At 43.7% G+C, this 23,044-nt stretch overlaps 1 protein-coding gene across 4 annotated transcripts in view; it reads right to left on the bottom strand.

Moving 5' to 3' along the window:
- The window catches only part of TAOK3 (TAO kinase 3), a 162,390-nt gene extending 152,665 nt beyond the window's left edge, over positions 1-9,725 (bottom strand). For 3 of the 4 annotated variants that reach the window (XM_075898153.2, XM_075898154.2, XM_075898152.2), the window contains exon 1: positions 9,551-9,723. The gene's annotated coding sequence lies outside the window, so the exon portion shown is untranslated. Of the gene's footprint in view, positions 1-9,550 lie in introns of all 4 variants that reach the window. The other variant, XM_075898155.2, reaches the window with a different exon arrangement.
- Between the last annotated feature and the right edge of the window lie 13,319 nt (positions 9,726-23,044).

The following is a 23,044-nucleotide window of genomic DNA, read 5'->3' as shown; positions in this document are numbered from 1 at the left end:
GCCCTGAACAACATAAGTTACGTCAATTAATGTAGATCAGTCCTACAATCCACCAAATCAATCTCATACAGAGGCTAAAGATCCATTGGATGTTTAGTTAACTCATGATGAATTGAGCTGAATTCAGGCTGGCCAACCACAACAGGAAAGTTCTATAATGCACTAGCAATTCTACAAAGCAGGGGTGAAGAACCTTTTCTGGGTCGGGTGCCACTGACCCACAGAAAAATCAATAGGGGACCACACACAAGTGAGAAGTAAAAAATAACCTCATTTGGGGAACACAGAGAAGGAAAAAGACACTCCTCACATTCGCCTCAAATACCAGAGCGTAGGGAGGACAGCATAGTAGATTTTGTGTACTCCAGCCCCGTGATGGGGCAGTGGGGGGCAGGAGATACTGTAGAACTGACAAGGGCTCCCCAGTCCTAGGGGGGAGGGGAGGAAGAGGTCCTGAGCTTCAGGGGCTGGATCCAGGCAAGCCAGGGACTGCATCCAGCCCACAGGCCTGAGGTTCTCTACCCCGGCCTTAAAGCATCTAGTCCTCATTGAGCATTGGTGTCACATATCTGAGAATAAAGCTTGAGTTTTGAAAGAAAGTTAATTCAGTTAAGTTCTGATCTAATTGGAACTTGCATACATAGGGTCTTCAACTTTTTGACTCAGACAAAATTCCTTCACCACCCCCGCCCCCATTGCTCTCTGTCTCAGATAAATTCTAAAGTAAAGTTAAATCTCTGTTTTTAAAGGAACAGTTTCCATTAACCAAAACATAAACACTGAAAATGAAACAGTAAAATTGTAATACAACATCCAAATACGTTTTACAACTGAAGTCAACAACTGGTTCAGAGTTCTTACACTAACTGTGAGATGTGTTATTTTCATCGGGGTCATCAGCAGGGTTTCAAGCCACAGCTTTCAGATCCACAGTTGTAAGGTGAGAATATACTGTCATCACTATAAGACAGGGGAAGGCAATTTTTTGTTGGGCACTCTACAAATTTGGTAAGTGATCAAAGGCCACACTCTTCCATGATATTAATGGAGGAGGTGTGGAGACTGGGGTGAAGTCGGGTTCAGAAGGGAGCTTGAAGTAAGGAACTGGAGTACAGGAAGGACTGGGGGATCTGGGAGGGAGTTTGGGTAAAGGAGGGGGTTGTGACCTGGGGCAGAGGACTAGGGTGCAGGGTCTGAGAGGGGGCAAAGGTGCAGGAGTGGGGCAGGGGATTTGGGTTATGTGAGGCAGAGGAACAGAGGGATGGGCAAAGGGCTGAGGTGCCAGAGGGAGGCTCTGGCTGGGAGAAGCTTAGCTGGCCAACTCTAGGCCAGGAGCCCAGTAGGTTTCTCAGGCACAACTAGCTGCACGGTCATGGGCATCTGAACAGCTGTGATTCCAAAGCGAGAGGAAGGAGGGTATTTTGTGCACTGTTTGGTCTTCAAACAGGCAGCTGGGCAATGGGAGCTGCAAGATTGGGCTGGGGGTGGGGACAACACATAAAAGAAGCCTCCTTCGCTTTGGGCTCGCAGCTATTCACAAACAGGACCCTACAGCCAGCTTTTCTAAGCAACTGCATGCCCGAGACTCCTGCTGTCGCCCCCCCCCCGCCCCCCAATCACGGGCTGGATCTAGCAACTTGCCACGTCGGATTCAGACCATAAGCCATATTTTGCCTGGCCCTATTATAGAGGCTAATCCACACAGAGGATATACACTGCAAGATGTTTACACAAATAGTTGCAAGACAGCAGTGGGCCACTGGGTATGAAGACTTGATTTCTAGTCCCAGCTCTGACATGGGGGTATAGTCTAGTGATTCCAAACAGCATCAGCATAGCTAAATGTAACACTACAATTGTTTGGGATGTCTGCAGAGACTTAACCTAGGACTTTTGGATGTAAAAGCATGAGCCTCTAACACCTGAGCACTAGACACAAATCTCTTAACTCAAAATTAGCAGCAGAGTCAAAAGCAGTGAATTGGGAAATCTCGTAACTGCTGAAAATCTCAGCAGTTACCCACTGCTGGCTCTGCAGTACAGATTCCATAGCACAGCTGGCGCCCCAAAGTGGGGCCAGCCGGCTGCGCGCATTGTATTGTAAGCTTTATATTGCAGATCCAGCAGAGCAGGATGGCTTCCTCTACCAGGAGCCTGTATGTAACCATTATGAGCTTACTGGTTAACCATTATACTGTTACATCCCTACTTCTAGTTCAGTGGTTTTCCATTCTTTATTTGCAGACCTCTACAATGTCTTGAATTGTAGGCACAAGTCCCTTTGGAAACCTTAGGCATAGTATGAGGATCCCCAAGGGTCTGCAGATCACAGGTTGGAAATAACTGTCCTAGTTAGAAAAATGTATTGTTCACTATTTTCTACTATAGTGAAAAAATAGAAACTTTTAGAATCCGATTAACTGTAAATTAAGCTATGTTATGGCTTAAATAAATCAACATGATATATTCTACCAATGAGCAAAAAGACATATCAAATTTAGCGTAAATGCTATATTTAGATGCAAATCATGTTGTTTTAATGGTTACCAATCAATGAAGATCAAACTCTCTTTATGAAAATGAAAGTACAAATACAGAATAAGATAACTGACAATTTAAATCAAGCCACAATGGTGAATAATTTTGTCTGGCAGTAGCACCTAAGAGTTCTACTCAGAGACTAGGGCTCCATTTTGCTAGGAGCTGCATATTTAAAAATCTTCACACATGCCAGTAAATAATGGGAAAAAGCTCCCTTAAATGTAAACAGCCACATGCAAATTTGCTATCAGAACGTATTGTATCTACTAAAGCTTTCATCTTAACTCAGGCTAAAACCCCAAATTCCATTTCACTGTATTACATCAAATCAGGGCTCTATGTGTTTTATAATGTTCAGCAGTACTAGATGTTATGTACTAGCATATATTCCATTACAGGGAAGAAAAACAACTCAACATGAGTCAGTAACTATGTTCTCACCAATTTAGCTTAAAAAGCACGAAAAACAATCAAGGCAGCCCCTAAATAAATTCAGCCCCTGAATATTATTTGTCAAATTCTTAGTGAAAGGATTGCAGCTCACTTTTATTTAGAAGAAAGGAAAATGATTTAATCTAAAAAGTCAGCATAGTATTTGCATCTCTTAGAATAAGAATCACTACACGCAAAATAGCAGCAGTATGTTCTTCCATTTCAAGTAGCCTTTATGTAAGAAGATATTCTATAAACAAAATTATGTTTGGCACTTACATAAAAATTTTCATCCATTTTACATACTTGAATATATACACACTATACACAAGGCTCAAACCAACAAACGAGCTGAAAAACAGTCCTCTGGGGTGGAACATGCCAGCACCCTAACTCTAAACAATACTTGGAGACTGGTGGGGAAAAATACATACATCTGAAGCTATAGGGGAATTTAGGAAGGTACAACGCAGTTCCCTTGGCTAGATTTTGGCCAGGATTCTGGGGTTAATACCACTGCTCTTATGAAAAGAATGATGAGATTTGTAATGACCGTAAGCATTTAATGTCCTCCAATCCAACTCCACTGGGAGCTGACACACCAGAAGCAACCATAGCACAAGGTGGAAGGAACACACGTCAAAGTACTAAAGCCATCCAGTCTTCAAAGTTCATTTTTCTTGATGACCTACATTCACTTTAACTTTACCATATTAAGCCTGAATTACCCATATGTCGACAACTCTTTTCTGCACAGCAATAGTAGATAGACCCGAAGTCAATATAGGGAACAAAATGAGAGAATTCCTTTGGTTACAAATGGATTTTTGGGTAAGGAAAAAGGCATTCAACTGCATGTGCTCACATAAATGTTAGTGAAACCAATAACTAACAAAACAAGGATCCATTTTACCTAACAAACAGAAAGGATGGGGGGAAGAGTTATCCATCAACATCAAACTATTACCTGTTCATCAGCATAAAATGCTTATGTTATTAGTAAGTCAGGCAAACATGTTTTGTAAGCGCTGTATTAAACCTGGTATGTTCCTTCATCGAAAAGTCAAATAACTAACCACTTCCTGAAAGCAGGGAGGGAGACTCCAAAAGGACAGACCAACCACAGTACTAAGCATATTAACATTAACGCACCTGTCTCTTGCAACGCAGGAAAACTTCTCAAATTCAGAAATCAGTAGTGCCCTATCTCACTTTCAAAAACCCTACACACAACACAGGATCAAAGTTCAAAGCAATAATCTTGGCATTATCCTCCTGAAAGCAAAAGCTGTTCTCTTCCTGCCATACACATATGCAGCATGAGGAAGTAAAAATGAAGCACATTGAAGATATTTAATTAGGAAAATGAATATAGTTCATGCTTAACCTAAAATTAATAGTGCAAAAAGAGGTTTAGAAAAAGACCTAGTACTTCTTCACACCACCACGTACTTTGGTACAATTTACATCACTCAGAAGTGTGAAAAATTCACACCCTTGGGTAACAAATTACACCAACCTAAGCACAGTATAGACTATATAGAGCCGTGGTCACCAACTAGTAGATCGCGATCTACCGGTAGATCTCTGAGGCTCTAAGAGTAGCTCTTGAGCCCTCTCTGAACTGCGCAGTACATTTACATTAGGTTTCCTCATTTGAGGAGCACAGGTGAGTAGCTGCAAGGAATGGTGGGATTTTTTTTTTAAAGTAGCAGTGTAAGGATTGGGGATAGCAAGTGATGGAGAGGAGGAGAATAGAGAGGGTGGGGCTTCAAGGAAGGGGCAGGACGGTAGATCTTGGCTTGGTCTGTCATTTAAAAAGTGATCTTGGGTGTAAAAAGGTTGGAGACCACTGGTGTAGAGCTTCTATCACCAGCATAGGTACCACCTCTCATGGGGGCAGAATAAGTCAATGGAAGTGCTCTCTCTCATCACCTTAAAGCAGCTTCACCAGATGCATTAGGGAGAACAGCTGCATTACTGTAGAACTTTTATTAGCTTCCAGGAAGAGCTGTGTCAGAAGCTTAACTAACAACAGCAGAGACCAGGTCTGTGTAGGATTTTATATTAGCATTGCTAGGTCTTTCAAGAGTGTGAAAAACCACACCCCTGAGAGAAATGCGTATTCTGACCTAGCTCTGCTGGTAGGCAGCACTAGCTCAACAGAAGAATTCTTCTGTCAGTCTAGTTACCACTTACCATCAGCAAGGTAATGTCTACTCTGAATCCTTATGGTGGGGCATCTGTGCTGGAGAAGCATTTTAATTATACATAAGCCCAGAGGCAAACTCTGATCTACACCCAATTAGAAGGCATTACAGCCAGCTGCATATGTCCTCATTTTTAATAAGGAACTAAGGCTCACAGAGACTACAGCTCCCAACATGCAATACTTCATCCTGATTTAAGTGGTGAGGACTACACTGTAGACCAGGGGAGAAGAACCTTTTTTGGGCCAGAGGCTGCTAACCCCCTGGAGAAAGGAGAAAGATACTCCCACATTCCCCTCACATACCAGAGCTTAGAGAGTGCCAGCCTAGTAGATTTTGTGTGCTCAAAACCCATGGTGGGGCAGCAGAGGGGCTGGCGTGCAAGTGTGGGCTCCCCAATGCTGGGTTGGGGGGGGGGGAGCCCTGAGCCTCGGAGACGGGATCCAGGCAAGCTAGAGGCCGCATCTGGCTCCTAGGCCTTAGGTTCCCCACCCTGCTATAGAACTTTCTGGGTTCTGCTTAGGTTACTCTCAAAATGCATCTTTTGGCAGATTATTACAATGAAAAGCAATACATCCATTCCCTGACATTTGGTTACATAAAACCCCTACTTCCTAGGTACCTTATATATTCAACTTTCACTTTTACTCAACTACTAAAATACTTACTGGCAAATGTTGGACCTTTTGAATTATGAGCTCATAATGGATAATGTAGCTCAACTTTAGAAGGCTACCACCAAATCAAATCTGTCCCAAATTTAGTTTATGTGCAACTTACAAAACATATACAACTATTACTGTATTTATTAAATTAAAATCAAATTAAAAAGTCAAATTAAAATAAAATAGAAATACACTTTTAAAAACAAATAAATAATCATCCTTCTGCAGTGTCCACGTTCCAAACACTAACATAGTATTTGTTTTGGAAGCAGGGAAACAGAGAAATTAAAAAAAAAAAAAATCAGAAACTGACAAACTGACTAGTCTATTTTCATGGTCCGAAGCACGGATGTTAACCAGTTAAACTTAAACACAGTATGGGTGAGGTGATGCTCCAGTTGGTCTGGATGCTGGTTAACTGGTTACCCCAATAATTATGCCGGTCAGGCAATAGTTAATGGGTAACCAGTTACCCATTTACATACCTAGTCCAAAGTTACCAGAAATGTAAAAAAGTGAGGCAACAGTCTTCTGCCAGCTAGCATGCTAACTCATTAGCTAATGCATCCAAGAGTACTGAACAGTCAAAAAATTTGGGTCTCTCTCTTCAGGCTTCGAGTTTTACTTCTCCAAATAAAAGAGTTTATCATAAATTTCACATATGAAACATGACCTTCCACCTGCCCCAGATAAAATTATACACTGTATTACCTTGCAAAACAACAACAACAACAACACAAAGCAGCTTGACAACTGCTTCTATACTTCCCACAGTTCTCCCACATTCCCCCAGTCCATCTGCCTGGGAGCCAGGTAAACAACCTGTCTGGAAGCCTGCCAGCAGCTTACCCCTGACAAGCCACATGTGGGCCATAGGCTGCGAGTTTTCCACAGGTTGCCTACATAGACAGTTAGGAGATAGCTACTTTGTGCACTAAAGTCCTACTGCTCAGAAGGAAGTGAGTTTCTCTTAGGACATTACACATTTAGTTTGAAGAACAACTGATGATTGGTTAAGCAAGGTACACATATGAAGTAAGTAAGGCAAATATGAACAGTTTATTGAAACTCTTGGCATTGTTCCATGGGTATACCCAAGCACTATGAAAGACCATAAACTGAATAACTAATTTTAGACTAAAAAGAACAAATTGTAAACCAATGTTCTTGTCTTCCAATTTCAAATGCTTTTTGTATTAAGTTACTGAGTTTTCGAAAAGAGTATCAATTGGCTACAATAGAGAATACAAAAATTGAGGGAGAAACATGAGGGGAGGAAGAGGATGGTTTAGTGGTTCAAATGTAAAACTTGATTCTATTCCAACTCTACCCTGACTTCTTGGGCTGGTCACTTAATCTCTCTATCCCTAAATCCTTATCTATAAAATTGGGCTCGGACTTTTGTACCCATTGGGATTATTGAAAAGTTTAATTGCCAACAGATAAAGTCTCAGATGGAAGCTGCTATGTACGCACAAGAGAATAATATAAAGAAAATGGTAAAAGCAACTGGAATGCCTGACCATGAGCAAAATGGAGATGCCCACTGAATTAATGCAGAGAAGTTGCACCTAATTGTGCTTTTAATACATTGAAAGATATGCAACCTTGTCACAATTTTCCAAAATTATAGGACCAGATCTTGTAGCTATTCCACGTGGAAAACTCCCAGTGATTTCAAAGGCAATTCTATGTAAAACGAGTCCAGAGAGCTAGTACCAACCTGTAAAATATATTGTTCCTTCCTCTCTATTCCTTCCCCTCAACCTGCTAGTTTCAAGTCAACAGAAACTACATTTAATGGCTTCTGGACTTTGCTTCTGGACAGGCAGAGATGCTTCCTTCTCTGATGCAGGGAAGATTTCATTTAGTTAAATGCACTTCATTTCTATTCAATTAAAAGACAATTAGGAGGACAATGAAATTCAGGCGAAGGCAGGGACCTTCATTAGGTGAGTATTTATAGTATATAGTTATTCAAGTGTCATTAAGAACAACAGTTTTACTTTACATAAAAAATTTCAGTATCACAAAATGATCTTCATGTTTATCCAAAATCTAGTCAGGACTTCAGATTTCAAGCAAGTGTGAACTTAGTTAATTGTTTTACCACTGCTGCTTCAACTCTTCACTCACACTTTCCACCTCAGGTATCTTTTTCTTGCCCTTGAAATAACCCCATCTGCAGATATCCTGGCAAGACCTAGGAATGTTCAGGACAGTTCACTATGTACTATATGCTGAAGTTCTGTAAAAGCTACACTGCTTCTCAAGGCTAGATAATATCTATGGGCACCAACCATAGTTTTTTCAATAAGAAAATAGGTATATAAGTTTGCATGCCTGTAGGTGTACAAGCATGGTTTCTGGCCAGGACATTTGGATAGCTTTACACAGGTTAAGAGGCCACAGGAGCACAACTGAAAATCTGTTATGTCAACCACCCCAATTACTCAGCACTTTGAGGTATCCCTGAAGACTGTAATTAAGTTTCTGCTATGTTTTTTGCCACTGAAACTAGCATTATAGTAATGTTGTTGTCTAGAAATATGGACTTTTATCAAATTTTGGAACAAATCCTAAGTATCTGTGGATGCCAGAAGATGCTTTGCTAAGAAAAATACAAACAAAATTTTGTCATTTTAGGTGTTGGTCAGCACCAGAAAGCTGGGATGTCTGAAAAGCTACAGTTGCTGCTATTACCAAGTCATATGAGGAAAAGAAACTAACTGAGAAGGATATGCAACAATAATATTCTGAGTTGTACAAGACTATTTAGCTTTTCTGTATCTCTGCCTCACATCTCTTGTTTTTACTATTTAATTTCTCTTCTTCTTGGTTATCGTTTAATCCCAACTCTATATTACTTAACTCCACAGTATTCTAGAGAATACATGCTCTGCAAAACACAATACATAAAGTTACATTGGATTTGCCAGAGCGGGGTAATGGTTCTGTAGGAACTCTCTCCCCCCCAAACACCTTTCCTTTAGTACCAGAAAATACACTATCAATATACAAAATGAAAAGACTAATGCAAAGGCAAAACAAATAGCCAAGTGACTGCCTCTTTCCTGTGGACTACCATTCTGAAATGTATAGGTAGAGAGAAAGAGTTTCTCAAGCATCATTCTTTGACAAGTCTTGAGCCACTTCACACAAAGTGAAGAATGAGTCTCAACAAGACTCCCAAGAGACAGGTATCTGTCGCTTCTCGCCTGTGACAACGGAGACAGGCGCATCTTCCCTAAGGCGATACCGCAGCCCAGGCAGTGTCACAACCTGAAGGCAGCGGGTGCGCAGCGCGTTTCTTCATCCCCAGCAACGGGCCCGCGAGCCTGCTCCTCTTGGGTGTCAATGGACAGCTCGCTCCCCACCCGCCCTCGCTTCCGTAACGGCTTTCCTGCCACAGCCCCCTCTTCGCTCCGCCCGCGTGTGGCCCGGGGCGCTGGGGCGAGGGGAGGCGACGCTCAAACCAAACCGCCACACGCGCCCCGGGGAGGCGGCAGCCCGAGGAGCCGGGGGAGCCCGCCAGGGCGGCCCGGTCGCTTCACAGGCTCCGCCAGCCCGGCCCCGCGACCCCCCGGCGGGCGGCCAGGTCCTGCCCCCCGGCTCCCCCCAGAGCTGCCTTCGGCCCGGCCGCCCCTCCCCCTCACGGCCGCGCTGCCCAGCCCCCCGCGCCCGGGGGCGCCGCCCTCTCACCTGCCAACGGCGGCCCCGCTCCGGCCCCTCCGCTTCCTGCCACGGACCCCGCCGCTGCCGCTGCCCGAGGTGCGGCTCCTGCCAGGCGCGGCCAATCGCTCGGCTGCATCGGCGCTCAGCTTTCCAGTCTGGTCACTTGGGCTAGCCGGGAGATGAGGCGGGCGGGGGGAGGAGGAAGAGGGAGATCAGCGCTCGACTACGCAGCCTGCTCAGTCAGACCAAGCGGGCGGGGAATGGCTCTGAGGTTGACCAATCCGCTGCTCACACAGATAGAGGCGGGGCGGATTGGCGCTCGACTCCGTGACCTTACTCTCCGAGCTTGGCTGGACAGAGCAGGGAGGTTTCCTGCCGGGAAATGGATCGACAGTCGACTCATAAGCCTATCAGTGGGTTTGATTCACCACCCTGACCAACTCGCAGCAACCTGGTGCCTTAGCAGGCTAGGAGGGGCTCGGCGCTCGATTGGAATCGCTGGGGGCCGCTGAGCATGAGGATTAACCCTTTGTGGAGCGGGAGGGAGAGCGAGACCGCACTCCCTTCCGGGGTTAGCCCCCTCCCCGGCCCTGCTCGCCTTGGGGGCGGGTCTTGCATGCCTCAATGAGGGGGCGTGGTCTGAGCTCCGCCCCGCCCCCCCGTGCATGGGGCGCTGGTCTCCCTGGTGGGTGGCAGTCGTGTGGGCGTGGTGCCTGGCACTGCCTGGCAGCCCCCCAGCTCGCTGCAAGAGGGGGGGAGCTGCAGCACCTGCCCCGGGGGGCGTAGCCCGCTCCCACCTGTCACGCCGGGGAGAATGTTTCCTCCCGTCCCTTTAAGGGCCAAGCCGGACTCGCAATGCAGCCGTGCGACCTGTCTGGGCAGCCTGTATTAAAGCCGCCTCCCCCCACCCTTTCAGCCCTTAAGCGCATCTGTACCGCGAGGTCAATGTTTAGTTTCACTTTTAGGGAACGCTTTCTAGCACAGACCAGGTTTAACACGGGTACACATGGAAAAACTGGACCTGGGTCAGGTGAGGAGTGGATATATAACAAGGGAGAGAGAAACTGCCTAGCAGGTGGATTAGATCAGAGTTTCTCAACTTTTTTTTTATAAAGTATCCCTTTTTCGAAACAAAAAATAATGATAAGTCCCTCCAGTTTTCAGACACACACACACACAATGTTTTTCTACCATTGCAGCACATTTGTTTAAACAATTTAATTGTAGCTGGGCAGGCTTTGACATTTTTGGGTGTAAAAAGTACAAAAGTAATAAAGTGCTGTAAAACTTAAAACAAAAATTCATTTTTCTCCACCTTTCAGTTGTGTTGACATACCCCCCAGACTTCTCTCGAGTATTCCAAAGGGTACTCGTACCACTGGTTGAGAAACACTGGATTAGAAGGTAGAGAGCGGGTATGGTGTTACTTTTTGCTTACAACAGGTTCCTATGACAAATGATCAAATCAGTCTGTTTATACTCTTAGCTTCAACCTTGACAGGGTTGTTTTTCAGAACCAGCATATTGATTTCTTTTACATGCTGAGAACATTAGTTCTGTATCATGGCTATTCAGTGACTGATTATTATCTGATAAGGCAAAACAAATGATTCTTTCATCAAATAAAGGAAAGTAAGTGAGCCTGTGAGTGGAGGGGGAAGCTTTGATGGCAAATCAGACTATGTGCAGTAGTTTGAGGCATAAACTTTCTCTGAAAGCTCTTGGAGCGTGGAGAGTTAAGCTGCTTCATCTGCAAGCAAATCATAGCATTCCTTAAGATAACTTTCCTCCCTTGATTCTGTACTGAATGCCTGAGAGATGACAGCATGGGGTGTCTCCACATGGCTAATGCTAACCACAAGCAGTCTGGTGTAGAGGGAGCACTACAGTCAGAGAGATTGGGTTTTGATCACTAAAACTTTTTGCTTCAGTAATTATACTATGTATGTATATCCGAAGGAATGTGTGTGATGTTTTCTCTCTCTATATAAAAAGTTTTTCTTGCTGTGCAATAGAAATACATCAAACTTTCTGGCTGAAAGCAGACAGAGAGAGGGGGGGTTCGCAGCCAGAGTGTGGGGGGTTGGCAAGTGCAGGGGGTGGGCAGCCCCTAGCATTAGTAAATATGAGAACTTTGTAGAATATGTAAAAAAAAATACTTTGCTGAAACTGCCTCAAAGAGCAATTGTTGAGTGAGTGTGTCAAAGGGTGACTGGCCCTTTGAGGAGTCCTGCTTTCAGCCTCACCTTGTCTAGTTTCTCTCTCAATCCAGGAACCAAAGTGGGGGGGGGGGGGAGAGAAAGGCATGCGACGAAAAACAAGGCTTGCAGGGGGAATATAACATAAGTGCACCCTGATTAACATAAGGTGTATACTTAAAAAGATTATTGCATGACTAGCTCCTTACAGAAGGTCTGGGGAGTCTTAAATTTGTAAGAGTATGAGTGCTGGAATATGTCAGCCTCCAACATAGAAAGTTTCATTGGGGACCTGATTAAGAATCCTATATCCAGGACTATGTCCCAGCAGGAAACTAGGTGGAAGGCATCTTGTTTTGACCTTTGTAAACAGACATCCTTCCAGATGTACAATATTTATAACTATACAATATTTAATTTCTCTACCTTAGAAGAGCCAAAGATTGAATTGTTTCTGAATGTTATGGAAAAAAGCCACTGAGCTGAGTGTAGAAGAGAGTGTTTTTGTACTCAGTCTGTTCATAGTGAGAAGCTGATGACCTTCCTGGCTAGTCAGAGCCCAGTTTTATTAGTTTCAGCTAACTCTGCAAGCCTTTTATGTTCCATCATTGCTTTACTATTCCTTCTACTGGTTGGAGGTTCCTGCTAGGTAGGATCCTAATGCTTGTGACTCAACATCTAGTGACTTGGAGGGAACATAATTTTGCAAATGTTATGGTAAGAGCTCTGATGCAGTTCTGCTAAATGCCATACAAGTAAATGGATAAACCAATTTAAATCTAGTTTCTTATCATTCATGCTGATTGGCAGGCAAAGCATCATATCTGTAATCCCCATCACATCTGTAATCCTGGAATTAGCTTGGTGCAGGCCAAAGTGCCTCTTCTGTGGATACGATAGCTGGGAGTCTGGGAAGTTTATTAGGAATATTCAGAAATACATGCTCTGACAGATGCCAGTGGTTTATAATAGATTAAAGTCACTCCTATGTATGGCAACTTACGTCGGATCCGCAGTTACGAACGGGGCCCTTCCTCTCCCTGGTCTCCAGCAGACCAGGGAGAGGAAGCAAAGCAGCGGAACACGCGGGCAGCGGACACGTCTGGGCTGTCAGCTGGCCGCGTACTCCGTGGCTTGGCTCTGCTTTGCCCCCCCCCCCCCGGCCCCGGTCTGCAGACCAGGGGGACGGGGAGCAAAGCAGAGCAAAGCCACGGAGCCCGAGGGCAGCAGGACAGCCACGGTGTGTCTGGGCTGTCCCGCTGCCCCCGTGCTCCGCGGCTTTGCTCCGGACACCTGTGGTATAGCAGCTGGGGCGCTGCCAGTTGGTCCCGTAGTGCCGCTCTGGGCGCTACTGGACCAACCGGGCAGCACCCCAGCTGCTCTGCCCCAGGTGTCCTGATTCAGCCACTGCTGGTCAGTTTCAGCAGCGGCTGAATCAGGACGCCTGGGGCAGAGCAGCTTGGGTGCTGCTGGGTTGGTCCAGTAGCGCCGAGGAGCGGCGGCGCTACTGGACCAACCCAGCAGCACCCCAGCTGCTCTGCCCCAGGCGTCCCCAAGTCAGCCGCTGCTGAAACTGACCAGTGGCTGACTACAGGAAGCCCCTGCCCCGGGCTTCCTGGAATCAGCCGCTGATCAGTTTCAGCAGCAGCTGACCTGGGGATGCCTGGGGTTCTTAAGTTGAATCTGTATGTAAGTCAGAACTGGCGTCCAGATTCAGCCGCTGTTGAAACTGATCAGTTTCAGCAGCGGCTGAATCTGGACGCCAGTTCCGACTTACATACAGATTCAACTTAAGAACAAACCTACAGTCCCTATCTTGTACGTAACCCGGGGACTGCCTGTATTTCATTTTATGGATGTGACAGTCCAGCACATCAGTGACAGCTTGTCAATGACACATGAGGGTGAGAATGGAATAAGTAGAGAGGAAAAAATAGGAGAAATGCCCTTTCACTGCAGTCCTCATTCCTATAACACTCTGCTCAGAATTTAATCCGGAGTAACTGATGATAAGCCTAACCAGATCATCAAACTCCTTGTGGTTTGTGAAGTAGATGTTATAAACATCCACTAGAACAAATGAGGTAATCACACTCATTTTCCATGGGGCTAGAAGGGAGGTGAACTCATACCACCAGACCTGAGAAGCTCTGCAGAGACCTCCTCCCCAGCTAACCTGTAAATCTCCTGGGGCAGGAATATCAGCTGGTTGCAATAAGGGAGGTGTCTAAATCTGAAGTATGTAACCATGCATATTTTATACGCTGGACAAACATACACATCTGGATAGCAGCTGTTCATGAGTACAAGACAAAAGAATCTTTGACAGCTCTTCTGCGCCCTCTATTGTCTTCTTCCAAGCAGTATGAGAGATTTTAATTTTATGTGGCAGGTGCTCACTCTGCAGATCCCAAAACATTTTAAGAACCAGGCCTCGATGCCATACTAAAGCTGCTCCTGTTTAAAAGTGTTTTTTAAAATCATGTTAAAATAGTGTCAGCATCCCATGAAAACACACATTGCTATAAGCCAATTACAAATATATCCAGCTTAAATAAGTCAGTTACCAAATTAAGCTATTAACAGTGTACATGCAGTCCCATTTAATACAGCTCCCTCTGAGGTGCTCTTCTCCTGCTGCAGTCTTAGTTTTGTCCCATAGCTTTCAATTCTGCTTATGTTGTGGACTTCCATGTTAACCTTGATCAGCCTCTTGCCCTGGGGGTTTGTGTCCAATGTTCCTGTGTTGTTCAAGCCTTTTCTCCAAGTGTCCTAAGCATCTCTATTTTTTTCCATCATTTTCTGTTCTACCAGTTTGTTTCATAGTTCTAGAGTTGTCTTTTATTTCCCTAATCAGCTGATGTTGAGGCAGCTGTTTAAGAAAATTTGTAGTTTAGATAGTACAATCTTAATAAGCCTCCAAGTGTCAGCACAATACTAACTTAACAACATAAATATTTAAAGTGTAGTTTGGAGGTGACATTTTTGTTTCTCCAGATCAGTTTTAAAGTTACAAAAGAATGTAAAACTTTTACTATTTTGGCTTTAATATTTTTGTTTATTCAATCTGTTGTATTTACTAGTGATGTTAGACAGTGTGTAATCCCCACAGTTATCCTGCAGTGGCTCTGCATTGAAAAGAGCTTGGGAGCCCTTGTGCAGACAGGCTCACCCCCAGCTCATGCCAGGTCCTGGTAGCTGCTTCTGCTATGGCTCTGCATTTAAATGTGTCCCAAAATTTTTTTAGTAGCATAGCCACTGAGGGGTAACTGTGGGGACATGGCACAAGCTAGGACTGACCCAGCATGCCTGCTGCCAGCTCTCAAAATACTTTAAATACAGAGCTGCAGCAAGGGTAGCTACCAAGACCCATCATGAGCCAGGACTGAGCCAGCATGCAGCCAGTAGTGTTAACTGATAAGCATCTACTTAAGGGTTAATCTTTTAACCTGATATATACTGTTGCATCCCTAGAACTTAAACTGCTGCCTGATAAGTGACATGTCAAACTTCTTCTAGGTCAGTCCCACAAAGTATTTAGTGTTTCTTCTTATGGTTTTATTTTTCTTAGTGTTACTTTTCATGCCAACATAATAAGGGGTTAATTTGAGCTAATACAAGCCCAATGGATAGTACTTTGTTTTTTAAACTCTGTAAACTGCTTGGAGTTTTTCCACAACTACATGCTGAGAGAGAACTTGATTCTGCTGAACTAACTGGATAGGGCAAGGTGCTCAAACTTCCTCATCAGACCTTGTTTCAGATCAGCATAGGGCTCCACCCTGCTCTCTGGTGAGATCAAGCCTGCCACTATCTAGCCCAAGATCTAAACCTGAGCCTACCTGGGCTACAGCTACACTGTAGCTTTCTTGCAGAAAAGCCTATGCAAATGAAGCACTACATGGAATATTGCCACATTTCATTTGCATAATTAGTTAGCAGCACTTTTGCACAAGAGGCTTTTGCGCAAAAAGGAGCTGTGTAGATGGCTCCTTTTGCGCAAGAGTCATTCTTTCTCATTTTTTCTTATGTAATTTTGCATATTGCACAGACTATCTGCCTACACATTTCCAGAAAAATGAGACTACATTAAAGTGAAATTATGATTGCAAGTACATATCAATAATTTAGGAAAAATGTTACAGGAATGCTATAACTATCCTAAAGCCAAGCATTATAAACCCAGCTCTACTTGTTCGATTACTGAGTCTTGAAAATGTGAACAGACTATAAATGATGCAATTAAGTCTGCTCACATTTGCAGTTCTTGGAACTCTTAAGAGGTATGTGACTTGATCCATTTTTCTTAGTAGTTGCTATTATGCATTATACTATTTTAAACATTAACTCATTATTCAAAGGATGTACAAAAGGAAAAATAAAATTATACAGAGTGACAGTTTAAGTTTCTGCTAAACTACACAGCTACCTATTAAGCCCCATGCAGGGGCTCACAGCTGCAGTGGGGAGAGGCACCCCTCTCCTGGTGGCGAGAAAGCTGAGTTGCCTCGGACTCGCTGCAGCTGGGAGAAGTGGCCTTTTCCTAGCCCCCCACCCACCCTAGCCTGGACATGCCAGGGCCATGGAGTGGCACCCCACCCTGGCCAGGCCCCTATAGAGCTGAATATCTCCACAGTCTACTAAGAATGCCATATTATTGGCAGAGTTTATTTTGTGTACAGAACTTAAAGTATCACTGCCATTTCTCCCCCCCTTCCCCGCATCTAACCTTTATTTGTGATTAAGCCATTTTTGCGGTAGTATTTGTTCTAGGACAGATTAATCTGATTTTTAAAGATAGACTTGATTTTCCTATCCAATGCTAATGGTACAAGATGGACCTCTCTGGTCTGGCATCCTCGGGACCCACCCAGATGGGAGATTTTGCTGGACTTGGGGATGTCATTTCTGGCCCCTCTGCCCCGCTGTGTCACATGCCTGCCCCCACCACCCTGCTGGACCTCAAAGCTCCCAGCCACCAGCCCTCCACCAGAATTATTTGGCCTGGCAACATCCATGGTCCAATATTTGGGATTATGATCATTTTGTACCTGCAAGTAGAGCCTGATAAATACAATCTTCTTTAGAGAAACTCTTAAAGAATTGCCCTATTTCAAAATAGCTGCCATTATCCATTGTTCTTAATACAAAATGAGATCATAGGTAAATACCATCTTTACAAATGGCTATAGCCTTCCATCGTTCTCAAGGAGGTGCCAAGCTGCCTTTAGTAAGCGCGCCCTACCAGGTCACATGGTATAGAACATTTGGTTGCATTGAGAACAGTACGCGCTTCTCAGAAATCACCAACAGAGGACAGCCAATGGCTTTAGTACCATTGAAAACAAATGAAGGTAGCAGTTGTTTTAAAAGAGCACTTTTTCTGAAATTCTGAGGTAGAACATTACTCTCCAAGTCTCCCCTGAAGAAAAAAAACTTTTGATTTATGAATACTATAAACAAAAAAAAGATCATTCATCCTAGATGTAGTCTATTGTCAGCATTTCAATGAGTTTAAAATATATGAAATGTTGAGTAATAATAAAGGTATACTGCCTGCTTAAATCTAGATAAAGTAACTTTCACAGAATACTAGAACTGGTAGGGACCTTGAGAGGTCATCAAGTCCAGGCTTCTGCCCTAATGGCAGGATCAAGTACCAATTAGATCATCCCTGATAGATGTTTATCTAACCTGCTCCTAAATGTCTCTAGTGATGGAGATTTCACAACCTCCCTAGGCAATTTATTCCAGTGTTTACCCAACCTGACAGTTAGGAAGTTTTTCCTAATGTCCAACCTAAACCTCCCTTGCTTCAATTTAAGCTTCTTGCCCTATTATCAGAGATCAAGGAGAACAGTTTTTCTCCCTCCTCCTTGTAACATCCTTTTAGGTACTTTAACACTGCTATCATGTCCCTTCTCAGCTTTCTCTTTTCCAAACTAAACAAATCCAGTTATATCAGACTTCCCCCATAGGTAATGTTTTCATTTTTGTTGCTCTTCTCTGAATCCTCTCCAATTTCTCCACATCTTTTCTGAAATGTGCCAAAAACTGACACAATAATCCAACTGAGGCCTAATCATTGCAGAGCAGAGTGAAAGAACAACTTCTCATGGCTTGCTCACAACGCTCCTGTTAATGCATCCCAGAATCGTTTGCTTTTTTTTTTCCAGTAGTGTCACACTGTTGACTCATTTTTAGCTTGTGCAATTTATTCTAGTGCTTAACCACCTTGACAGTTAGGAAGTTTATCTAACTTGCTCTTAAACATCTCCAATGATGGAAATTCCACAACTCTCCTAGGCAGTACTTTTTTTTGGTAAGAAAAAGGGTGCCGGTACTCTAAGCTCAAAATTGTTGAGCAAAAAAAAAGCCGTGCCAGTGGCGAAAATGCAGTCGCAGCCCCTTTAGGAGCCACGTGTCCTGAGCGGAATTCCATTGCCCCAGCAAAATGCTAATAGGTGCTGGTACGCCAGAGGGGAATCCCATTCAATTAAGGTATGATAGGAAAATAGGTGCCAGTATGCCATCCCGGGGCATATTGTCACAAAAAAAGCACTGCTCCTAGGCAATGTATTCTAGTGCTTAACCACCCTGACAGTTAGGAAGTTCTTCCTAATGTCCAACATAAACCGCCCTTGCTGCAGTTTAAACCCATTGCTTCTTGTACTATTAGCAGTGTGACATGCGCCTCCTTGTTATTTGGGGCTTCTCACTCACCTCCTGCTGGTCTACCCCAGCCAAGGCACAGAGCTGTGCTCACTACCCCCATTCCTCTCCCCCCCATTCCCCGCAGAAGCAGTACAGACACTGAATCTCTTCAGGTCCAAGGAAAAAGCTGTTCTAGGCCCAGCTTCCTGGAATACCACTCCCCAAATGGGATCAGAATCCCAAATGAATTATTTAAAAAAGCCCCCTTGAACAATGAAAGGAGGATGTACACACGGATTACTCTGCCAGGTTACTCTGGAGGACTTTGTAGTAAATAAAAGTGATTTTATGAAGCACAAGCAATAGGATTAAGTGGTTATAACAACAGAAAGAGCAAAGTAGATTACAAATTTAAAATAACAGAATTCTAGTGCTAATTTTAATACTGAAACCTCAGTACAAACTTATTACAAACTCACTCAAAAGCTGTTCTTATTCCAGCTAAACCTCCAAAAACCAGGGAAGTCTCCTTTTCCCTGGGGTCTTTAGTTATCCTCTTGGGTGTACCACACCACCCAAAGACCAAGAAACTGCTAGCTTCCCATTGTTTTATAGATTCCACCTTTGGACAGGAATTCTATTTCTACATACCACCCTTTCATGGAAAAATCATAGCTGGTCAGACCCTACCAGTTGGGTGGAAGTGGGGTCACATGACTTCCGAGACTCAACCATGGCTAAGGAACAAAAGACGCTGTTTACAACCTTGATGGCTTGTCTTTGCATATTTAAAACCATAAATCATTCCATTCTGCATATATCTAACTTTACACCCAAGAATGATACATTCACTAAAATAAGATATACAGACTCATTTGGCTATGACATTAAGATGGATAGGTTACCTGAAGTAATTTGTTCAAAGCATCTTTGAGTTATGCATATTTATGTACATAAATCTCTTCTCATTCTTCTCTTTTCCAAACTAAATAAACCCAGTCCCTTCAGTCTTCCCTCATAGGTCTTGTTTTCTAGATCTTTAGTCATTTTTGTTGCTCTTCTTTGGACTTTCTCCAGTTTCTCCACATCTTTCCTGGAATGTGGTCCCCAGAACTGAACACAATTCTACAGTTGAGGTCTAACCAGATTGGCAGAATTACTTTTCATGTGTTGCTTACAATACTCCTGCTAATGCATTCCAAAATGTTTGCTTTTTTGCTATCACATTACACTGTTGACTTATTTAGCTTGTGATAAATATTGATAAATGCAAAGTAATGCACACTGGAAAATGTAATGATGGTGTTTAAATTCACTGTTACTACTCAAGAAAGTAATCTCTGAAAATATCTGCTCAATATACAGCAGCATTCAAAAAAAGCTACCAATGTCAGGAACCATTAGGAAAGAGAAATAAAATACCAAATTTCAAAATACCTCCATATAAATCCCTGGTAAGCCAACACCTAGAATACTGGGTCAGTTCTGATTATCTTCTCAAAAATATATTTTACAGTACAGTCCCGATTATCTGACCTAAACAGGACCAAGAGGTGGTTGGATTACTGAAAGTGTCGAATGATAGGGACTCTACTGTAGCCGGCGCCGCTTGGTCCCCATCCCTGCCTGGCCCTGGCCCCGGCCCCTTCCCTCCCTGCAGCTTCCGGGCAAGAGCTGGGAGAATGGCCCCGCTCGGTACCCCGTCGCTCTCCTGGAGCCGCTGATGCCGCTCCTGCCAGTGCTGCTTCCTCTCTGGGAGCTGCAGGCATCAGCAGCTCCAGGAGAGTGATGGGGCAGCGAGCGGGGCCATTCTCCTGGCCTGTGCCCTGGAGCCGCTGATGCTGCTCCTGCTGGCGCCGCTTCCTCCCCAAGAGCTGCAGGCATCAGTGGCTCCAGGGTGCGGGCCGGGAGAATGGCCCTGCTCACTGCCCCTGCTCACTGCCCCATCGCTCTCCTGGAGCCGCCGATGCCTGCAACTCCCGGGGACGAAGCGGCGCCAGCAGGAGTAGCATCAGCAGCTCCAGGAGCGCCACAGGGCAGTGAGCGGGGCCATTCTCCCGGCCCGTGCTTTATCCAACCCTGCAGCTCCCGAGGAGGAAGCAGCGCTGGCAGGAGTGGCATCAGCGGCTCCAGGAGAGTGACAGGTCAGCGAGTGGGGCCATTTTTCCATTCCGCGCTTTATCTGACCTTGCAGCTCCCGAGGAGGAAGCAGCGCCGGCAGGAGTGGCATCAGCGGCTCCAGGAGAGTGACAGGTCAGCAAGTGGGGCCATTCTTCTGTCCCGCACCGTAGAGCCGCTGATGCTGCTCCTGCCAGCGCTGCTTTGTCCCTGGGAGCTGCAGGGTTGGATAAAGCGGAATGTCGGATTACCGAAAGTTGGATATTCCAGACTCTACTGTAATTCAGAATTAAAATAATTACACAGAGAGGCAACAAAAAAGAGGTATATAAAAAAGCTTCCATGTGAGAAGAGATTAAATAGACTGGAAAAGAGAAGGCTTCAGGAGAAGATGATGGAGGTATATAAAATCCTGACTGGTATGAAGAAAGTGAATAAGGAAATATTATTTATCCCTTCACATAACACCAGACAGGAGTAACCTAGTGAAATTAGTAGACAGTAGTTTTAAAACAAACGTAAGAATGTACTTTTTAACACAATGCACAATCAACCTGTAAAACTGGTTACCAGAGGCCACTGTGAAGGTCCAAAGTATAAGTAAGTTCAAAAAGTATTAGATAAGTTAATTTATGGGTAGGATTCAAGATGGCTACAATGCAATCCCATGCAGTGGGTGTTCCTAAACTTCTCACTGCCAGAAGTTGGGGCTGTACAACAGAGATGGATCATGTGATAAATTGCTTTATATCATACATTCCCTCTGAGGCATCTGGCACCAGCCAACATTAGAAACAGAATTCTATGCTAAATGGACAAATGATCCAACCCAGTATGGCCATTCTTATGTTATTACAACAAATTCATAAAGGAAACAAGAACATCTCACTGAGAACGTAAAAGGAGAATACATTTAAGCCTTGATCCTGCAATTGGATTTGTGTGGAAGAAGCCCTGAGCCCACATGGAGCCCTGTTGACTTCAATGGGATTCTTTACAAACACAAGGGTCAATGGGATTCTTTACAAACGCAAATACATTGGAGATCTGATTGGAGATCAAGGCTTTACAATCACTGCTTTACAATCACTGCTGTGATTTCAATGTAAAAAATCCTGACTTTTAAGTTATTTTTTATTTTCAATAAATCACAGTACTTTTCCATTCTTTCATGAACATCTGGTCTTTTTTCATGTTTTCACCTTTCTAGACTTTTAAACAACTTTACTTTGTTAGAAAAAGTTAACTCATTTGGAATACAAGGAGCTTGCCATGACTTTTTAACAACTGAAATCACAACTAAGGTGAAAAATGACAGCACAATGACTAACACCATTGCTGCAAGGCCTGTACAGTATTCATACCAAAGACTTGATATATGTTTAATGATTCACTATGTCCTTGGGCTTTCCATTGTAAGGTCTATGTCTCTTTATCCTAATTTGCTTTTAAATTCTAATGCAGCCCAAGATTGTATTGTGACCTATTATAAACCTACAATGAAATGAAGTAAGTTGAATTCACACTCTCAGGCCTTGTTTGCACTGGTAACTAAATGACAAAAGCTTTTCTCATTCACAAGTGCTTATCCGCCCTGTCCCCCAACAACAACATGAAGGCTTTGCCTATATGTCAATTCACAAACCTTTTGTCATTCACAGGTGTTTATAAACAAAACCCCCTGGGAACAACAAAAGCTTTGTCAGGGCAACTACTGGTGTCAACAGTACTTTGTCTGCAGGCATGCTGTTTACACTAATTATAGGAAATTTAAAAAACAATCCTGGGGTAGCTCTGTTAGTCTTAAAAACAAGTAGTCCAGTGGCACCTTAGAGACTAACTATATATAAAATAATAAGCATTTGTAAGTAAAACCCACTTTGTTGCTCAATTATTAAGGTAGTTAAAGCCTTAAAAACAATACCAAAGCGACAAGGAGTCCTGTAGCACCTTCCAGGTGCGTGTCTGACAAACATGCACGCTACATGTCTGACGAAGTGGGTCTTTGCCCAAGAAAGCTTATGCTCCTATACATCTGTTAGTCTATAAAGGTGCTACAGGACTCCTTGTCGATTTTACAAATCCAGACTAACACGGCTACCCCTCTGATACTAGAAACAATACAGTGATAGAAATGTAGCTGTGTTAGTCTGGTGTAGCTGAAGCAAAATACAGAACTATGTAGCACTTTAAAGACTAACTTACCATCTTGTTAGTCGTTCAAGTGCTACATAGTCCTGTATTTTGCTAGAAACAATACAAACACTACTCAGTGCAAGAGTGTTCTAGTTAACATAGCGTCGCGTTTTCTGTCACAAACACTGTTTTTATGGATTTTTATATTTTGAATGGATCTAGACATGTGGGGTTCAAACTTGGCACATAAAATCAAACTCCACGTAATAACATGTATTTCAGAACACCGCAAAATCCCAGACACATGGGCTACGTCTACACTGGCCCCTTTTCCGGAAGGGGCATGTAAATTTCATGAGTCGTCGTAGGGAAATCCGCGGGGGATTTAAATATCCCCCGCAGCATTTAAATAAAA

This window comes from Pelodiscus sinensis, chromosome Z, assembly GCF_052426305.1.
Source record: "Pelodiscus sinensis isolate ZL-2025 chromosome Z, ASM5242630v1, whole genome shotgun sequence".
In the NCBI taxonomy this organism is placed as follows: domain Eukaryota; kingdom Metazoa; phylum Chordata; order Testudines; family Trionychidae; genus Pelodiscus; species Pelodiscus sinensis.
The sequence above is the reverse complement of the archived record's forward strand: the minus strand, read 5'-3'. Positions and strand labels throughout refer to the sequence as shown.